At 41.6% G+C, this 7799-nt stretch overlaps 1 pseudogene; it reads left to right on the forward strand.

Moving 5' to 3' along the window:
* Positions 1-6979, forward strand: part of LOC115310034 — a 29942-nt pseudogene extending 22963 nt beyond the window's left edge.
* The last annotated feature ends 820 nt before the right edge of the window (positions 6980-7799 follow it).

Genomic DNA, 7799 nt, shown 5'->3' on the forward strand with positions numbered 1-7799 from the left:
CATTTTGCGCAGGGTGGTACCAATTTTTATTGGTTAGCCTCTTGGTGCGCCAACTAAACTCTTTCTATCCAGATACCTGCCCTTTGCTTTTATTTGGCAGGCTCTGGCAATAAAATAATATAGTGTTATTCCTCGGTGGCTTAATAACCTAAAGAAAGAAGTTTCTCCATGTTTAAACGCAAACTTTTATAAAGGCAAAAATGAAATAAGCCAGTAGCAGACGGCACATAGCCTCAACAGTGCTCCGCGCCAGCAGCGTTGCGTCAAAATAGCGGTCTTCTCCTTTTTGCTGCCTTCTCTCTCCCTCCTTCGGCGCTCTCCTCCCTTTCCTCCTCTCCGGCACCTTTGTCACCACACCCACTGGCTAAACTCTCCCACTATACAGCTCTGCATTGCAGTAGTAGTTTTTTTTTATAGTCTTTAGAGTTAAATGTGAATATTTGACAGAAATCTCCCAGGTTGGGGTGAAAGAGGGTTAAATGAATGCATTTGATCATTCGCCTTAATTCGGTACCCATCATTTCAAGGCCTGTGTGGCCTTGTCCTGGGGTGTGCCTATGACTGTGGCTGTGAAGGAGCAGTTTTTTAATAGGTACAAGTACAAAGTATAAAAGCAAAAGGATCTATGTGCTGATCACGAAAGAATATGCTAGCCATTCTAATGTAGCTCTGCCAAGTACTTGATTGTGATTTGTTTTTATTTCCAGCTACTTGGTTGCCTCAAGATCTGGAGATCCTAGTGGCCACAAGCTTGGACTCAATCTTCTTCTGTGGTCCGGCCAGGACCATGGGGGAGGTAATCCCAGCAACAAGAGCATCACAGTATCTCCCTGCCTGTGACTTTCGATTAGCATCACGACAAGGGAGTCCTTATGCCACCAAGTGTTAGGTATGCTACTCGAAATAAGCATTCTTACCTATTCTTGAAGTGAAACAGCAAAAGCACTACTAAGCCTAAAATGCAAAAAAGCATTCAAATCTCGGGTTGGATGGAGTTCCAATTACAAAAAGGCGTCTGCAGACATGATTCACATGTGAACTTAAAGCCCACGGGTTTAGGTTCGACGGAGTCACAGAAATAACTTCCCGCAGATGGCTTCGCTAGTGCTATACCCAAACAAATTCTTAAAATAATCATTGTGTTACGTTGGTGTCATCAATCTTATGTACCTAGCCCACCCAGCAAAATAATCATTGTGTTACGTTGGTGTCATCAATCTTATGTACTATCGGGGAAAAATGAAATGCGAACAGAGGAGCGCGTGGCTCGCGGTACAGGCTGCGCCGCCTGGCAGTGAGCCTAGGAGCGAGGGTGCGTGGCCTACTCTGGCGTGTTCACGCCCCTCCCTTTGCGATCCCCAAGATTCAGCAGTGCGCCTCTTAGTCCGCTGAAAACTATCACCGCTATCTTTGCTGGCTCAGCGCGTGCGGTGCAAAGAAGCTCGCAGAACTCGCCGAGCAGGCAAAGATAGCGGTGACAGCTTTCAGCGCACTGAGAGGCGCACTGCCGAAGCTGGGGGAGCGCCAATCGAGGGGCGTGAACACATCAAAGTAGGCCACGCACCCTCGCCCCTAGGTTCACTTCCAGGCGGCGCAGCCTGTACCGCGAGCCACGCGCTCCTCTGTTCGCATTTCATTTTTCCCCGATAGTACCTAGCCCACCCAGCAGCCGGGAGATGTGAAATATAAAAAAATGGGAACTTGCACATTGTCAGCTCTGCAAAGATAATATATTGAACCGAGCATAGCACGTTCAACTTAAGAAAGCAATTCAGTGCAGGCCTAGTTTTAAGGTTCACATATTTGTTATTGCCCTTCATAATGAAGGAAAAACTGCTTAAGTTGTGGCCCACTACAGGCTTTCTATTAGTGTTAAAAAGTGTTATGGCAGTTTGAACAGCTCGCTCCAAATATTTTCTTGAAATGCATAGGTTTATGGAAATTATTATGTGGATGTTTGCAGACAGTCATGGTGAGACCAATCTTTAGTGCCAAGTGTTCCACTTATTCAGAGTTGGTTGAGACTGTAAATATTGTAGGTCGCAAATTAAATTTTTATGGTATGCAATGGGCACAATCATCCGTAATGACTAGCTCTACCTAGGGGAACTTTATACGTTTACTACGGCAAGATGGTTTCGCAAAACTAAGTATTTAGTTTATTCAACTCCTGCACTAACCTTCTCTCTAGAAACTTTTTATATTCTTTACGATGCTGAGTTAGGATTCTGGAAGTAGTTTTTCTAGAACTACGCTAGACATTTCCAGTTCATCATTTTTCTCGCCAAGCATTCGAGAGAGCCAAACCCTGTAATATATGGATGGAACTCGCAGAATGATGCCACTGGCAGTTTGAAACATTCGGCACTGTAACAGTAACAATGACATGTCACTTGCCTATGTAGTGCTCATTTTCGCAGATCAAACTGCTTTTTCTGTCTGCACTCATTTTCAGTGGACTCATTCAGCGAACTCGCACCCGAGACTGCAGCGCTGGGTTCTGCGAAATAATTGGAATGAATATAGATGCAGCAGGTTTCTTTGAGTGTGCGTCTAACACGTATTCTTCATATTGAATCTGCTACTGTATTTATGACCATGTCCTTAATTGTATCCACATTCCAGCTTATTTTTATTTTGACATTTGAGTTTTCTTCAGTACTTTTCTCAACATCTGTGCTTGTTGAGCCGTACTCAAGACCATACATCTTGTCTTTCCCTATTACATTAATATATAAAACTGTTGATGCCGAGTACGTACCGAATCTGTCGTGCAAGTTAAATAAGAACCAATAGAAAGCTCTACAAAGGAAATTTTGTTAAAGGAGGCTGTATAATCATTAGAATAGCACATGCCATGCTGAAACAAAAAAAAAAATACAAATTCTTGTTAGGTTGGCAAGGATGACACTGCTGTGCTGTTTCTGATGTGTCACAAAAAAAATCAGTGCCATACAGTGTTCCTTATGGAAATACAAACTGTCGAATTCGAAGCCTAGAAGTTTTATTCAAGAATGTTCCTCAATACAAATGTATACAAATGTATTTAGAGATCTGAGCCACCGGCTCATACATGACTATGTGGCGAACATTCATTTTCATGTGCATTATAGTTTACAAGGTCTAGTCTGCATTGATTTATTGCATTCATGCTGAAACTGGGAGGGGTTCTCTGGGTATGAACAAAGATATAAACATTTCTTGAAATCAAAACATTTGAGAACGGACAAAAGAAAGGATCTGAGAACCTGATCTTAGATTCTCTTTTCTTTTTCTTCTCTAATTTTCTCTTTATTTCACCTGATGCATTTAGTTTTTTTAGCGCAGCTCTTAGCGCCCGTTTCCGCGTTTTGCGGCGTCGCTGTCGGCGTAACCGCCCAACTAAACTTGGCAGGAAATTGAATTAATGTTGCGGTCATGTGACGTTAATATTTCCGCTAAGTCTAGCTGAGAAACTGAATTTTTTATGGATGACATGACACGGTCATGCGACGTCATTTTCCCCGCTACTTTTAGCAGAAAAACTGCATTTGTGTTGAGGACAAGGTCTAGTCTGCATATATTTTTGCATTCATGCTGAAACTGGGAGGGGTTTCCGCGCTAAATTTAGTGGAAAACTTAACCCGCTAAATTCAGGGAAATTTCCCGCTAAATCGGAGGGGGCCGAAGAGTAGTAGGGGAGGGGGAGGAGGGGCATACCCTCCCATACTCCTCTTCAAGATCTGTGCTCTAATTTCACATTACAGAGTATTCTAAACGTCTCATATTTCATCTCATGTTTATTCAACTTTTATATTGCAGGTGCGCTTGCAGCACAAATCTGGGTTGTGCTGATCCTCTACGCACAAGTTAGGAACTCCTGAATGGCAAGAGTGGGAGTTTGGTCTGACAGCTCAAGGGACACCATTGTTCAGTATTGAATTTTTAATTATCTTCTTTTGAGCAAAGTTAAGCTTTGCTGCTTGCAGTTCTTCTAAAAATAAATACCTGCAACCAAATTTACCAGGTCACAACATTTTGCCTCTGCTCTTAGTGCTCCTGGTAAGCCTTGGATAAGAGCTTACTGGTGTGCAAACATCATGTTTGTTTGAAACCACTCACTGATGTAGAGACTCGCTGACCTCCAGCATTCCAATGAAACGCTGGATGTCCACAAGTCTTTCTTGAACAATGCAAGCGGGAAAGGAACCATACAATTGTATCGTATTGGGGGACATTCTAGAGAGTGTTTTTTTGTATGTTTTACAGACTTTAAAAAAGCCATGAAAGCTACATTTACGCGGTCTGTGCACGTGAGTTGCATGGCCAGGGCGGCATAGTATAAAAGACTAATTTGTAATGTTCAGTCGGGTTATTACAGAGATGTGCCAGACTTCTTTCAGAAAACTAGATGGAGGTTCATTCTAGCGTAGTTTTATCCCGCAAACCTAAATATCCCATTCGTTTTCCACAAAGATATAACTAAACGTGAGAAAACACAAAAAAAAACCTCCTACCAATAGTGACATCGTAAGAAGACCTTTCGGCCGCGAAGCGTTTGTCGCTTAAGGGCCGCGCGTCCAATCGCAAGTTTTCTAGGTATATTCTCTCGCATTGGCACCAGTCGGGACACATTTTTTTGCCCTTTTAAAAAATAGCACGTGCGTGCATAGCTTTGATAGGTGCTGAAGATGCGTGAGCAAAGATTCCGAAAGCTGCTTTTGTGACGTTGCTCTCCAGGGAAGTGCTTTCACAGCGCTTTAAAAATGACTCTATGCAGCCTCGATTCATAAAATTACCAAATAATTTTGATATTTGAGATTCTGGAGGTCATATGAAGAAGATTTAAAAGTGTTTTCTCAAATACAAAACCGCTTCAGCCTCTCTCTAAGTATAGTATGTTCCTGAAATTTTTAATCAGTGAAAATAGATTCATGGTTCCAATTAGAAACTTGCTAAGCGTCATCAAAACACACTAAATCAACTTTCAATGTGAAGATTTAAGACAAGAGAAGCATTTTATGGCGTTCTAAAAAAATGGTTAATTTGGACGCGTTTCCAGACTTCGGTTTCTTACCAGAGCGCATCTTTGCACCTGCGGTCCTGCTGCCCGGTGGCCGCAGTGCGAAGCCGACCCCTCGCCTCCCTCGTAGGATGGAGGGAAGCAAGGCGCACATGTGTTGCGCGTCTAAGCCCCTGGGGAACAGGAGTGTGGGCGCAGACATATGAGCTCTGATAAGAAACTGAAACCTAGAAACTCGTCCAAATAAAGCGTTTTTACAGAATGCGTAAAATGCTACCCCTGCATTATATCCTTCTAGAAAGAGTTGATTTTGTGGTTTTCAATGACTCAGCAAGTTTCTAATTGAAACCATATTTTCATTTTCACTAATTAAAAAGTTAATTGACAAATTGTATTTAATTATCTGAGTGATTGTTACGATTAGGTCCCTATACTATGTACACCTGGCCGTATAACTCGCCTGCACAAACCGCATTAATTTAGCTTTCACGACCTTTCTAAACATATACGTAAAGCTTAAAACTAAATCGCCCTGTACAACAGTGACAAGGCGAAACCAGCATGGTGGAGCCATACGGCTCCACCATGCTGGTATCGCCTTTTCGCTGGTATAGGATGTCCCATATTACGTTATGCATGTATGGTTCCGTCCGCCTCCATGGTTCCGCCATAATCCACTACGCTGGTATAGGATGTCCCATAATACGACACGCTTGTATGGTTCCGCCTACCTGTTTCATTCCGCCTTAATCCACTATACTGGAGCCGAGGTTTCGCTTGTATAGGATGTCCCATATTACGGTTATGCTTGTATGAGCCTTTTCCATCATCTTTCCATCATCGAAATTTTCCAATAGGGTACCGTAAATCTTGTCTTTTTCAGTACGAAGTTATTTTACCGAGACCGCAGTCCACAGCTGTCCTGGGTTACTTTGTATGATGTTACGTCAGAGCTTGCGCTGTGGCCTACAAAAAACGCTGTGTGATTTGCGGGTTCAATCTAATCAGTTGGGAACTGTTTCAAATTGAGGTACTTGTGGGGCAAAATATAAAAGAATTGGGATACTGTGACCATGATGTATCTAAAAGCAATGACAATATAATTTAATTGTTTTTGAAAGACAAAAGTTTACCGGACAATCTCTCTAAGTATATTTTTATGAAGACAGTTGAATCTTTCTGGTTATCTAAAATCAAGCATCGCGTAGCTCTCAATGTAAAACAAAACAGCGCAAGTTTAAAACCAGCTTCATACAAAATAGTGGGCTGAATGCGCACGCGCAGTAAGAAGGCTCGTAACTATGATGATACAAAAAACAGTCTGCATACAAAGTCGAACGCCAGTGACCGCGAGATCCGTGCTTCGAATGCCGTATGGCAATAAGTTCAAGGAGAAACTTGGGAACGCGGCATTTGAAGCACTGAAATTGCGATGCCTCGTGTTTGCAGAACGTCCTTTGTATGATGTATAAGCAGTGTGATCTCTGCTTTAGCCTCTAGGAAGAAACATACAAATTCAAGAACTTCACAAAAAACATTATTGCGACAGGTAATTTGTATTACTAGTTTAGATGTGCATATTCATGTGTTGAATCAATTGTGAGGCAAATCAGCGACAACGAATATTTCGCTGTACTTCGCTGACGATTTAATCAAAACCTTGGTCACACTATATATTTATGTTTTCATTACGTTGTATATTTACAGATGGTGCCGTGGATAGCCGACATCTTGTTGGAGGAATACGTTGCAGGATTGTTTGAAACGCCCGATAAGAATCTAACATAGAGGTACCTTAACGTGAAAGATATGACACACGAACATCTAACAAAGCACAACAGAGGCGTCATTTATCAGGCGTTGGGGCTGTTCCAAGCAAACGTAGCTCAGAGCTACCACCTTTCCACCACCCAGAAAAAATTAGCGCAGAGGACCGCGAGCCTGGCCAGATATACTTTTGAGCAAGAAACCTCATGAGTGGATGAAAACAAGTTTTTGAAATAATAATAAAAGTACTAGCGAGAGCGGTTCTAATCTTTAGTTTTTTGCAGTAAACGTTAAAAAATCCAAGAACATTTCGTTGACCCGTTGTAAACGGCCTTTTGTTTCTTGAGGCGAATTAAAATGTTCAAACCGTTACATCTTACACTAAAATAGTGATGACAAGGAATTCCCGCTTTACTCACTGACAATCTACGAAACGGAATGAGTCTTAAGTTGTCTTAAGTGACTATAGTTTCGTCATAATATAAAGTAAGCACTGCGAAGCACAAAGCGAAATAGAAATCAGAATAATAAAAAAGGACAAAGTTTCATTATGTATTTTTAAATTATTCTTCGACAAAAACATCGATTGAAGAGGTGGCAATAAGATGGTCCTAAACATTGGACACTAGACCGAAACTGGAATTGATTATAGTCGCGGAAACTCAAGAAACGTAGACGGAGCCTATTATACAATATCGCTATAAAGTTTCATAAAAGCTTGGATCTTATTATTACGAGCATGAAGGTAAAATCGCTACTTTTTTTTTTAAATTTTAAACTCGGACTCGCAGGGTCAAGCTCTGACCATAAACGTGGGTGGAACTATGATGTATTCATAATGAAGGAAGTAAAGGGGAGGGGACCGTATACAGGGTGTTATGGTAAGCTAGCAATTTCGCTCCCACAAAAAGTACGCATCGAACAATAACATTTTAATGTATTATTGTTTTATGGAAATGGGCAATAGCGTTTTATATTGTTAAGAAGAAAAAGAAGGGACGTTTTCGTGGTGAGACAAGAGAAGAAGAAG

Source organism: Ixodes scapularis, unplaced genomic scaffold (assembly GCF_016920785.2).
Source record: "Ixodes scapularis isolate PalLabHiFi unplaced genomic scaffold, ASM1692078v2 ptg001421l_1__unscaffolded, whole genome shotgun sequence".
In the NCBI taxonomy this organism is placed as follows: Eukaryota; Metazoa; Arthropoda; class Arachnida; order Ixodida; family Ixodidae; genus Ixodes; species Ixodes scapularis.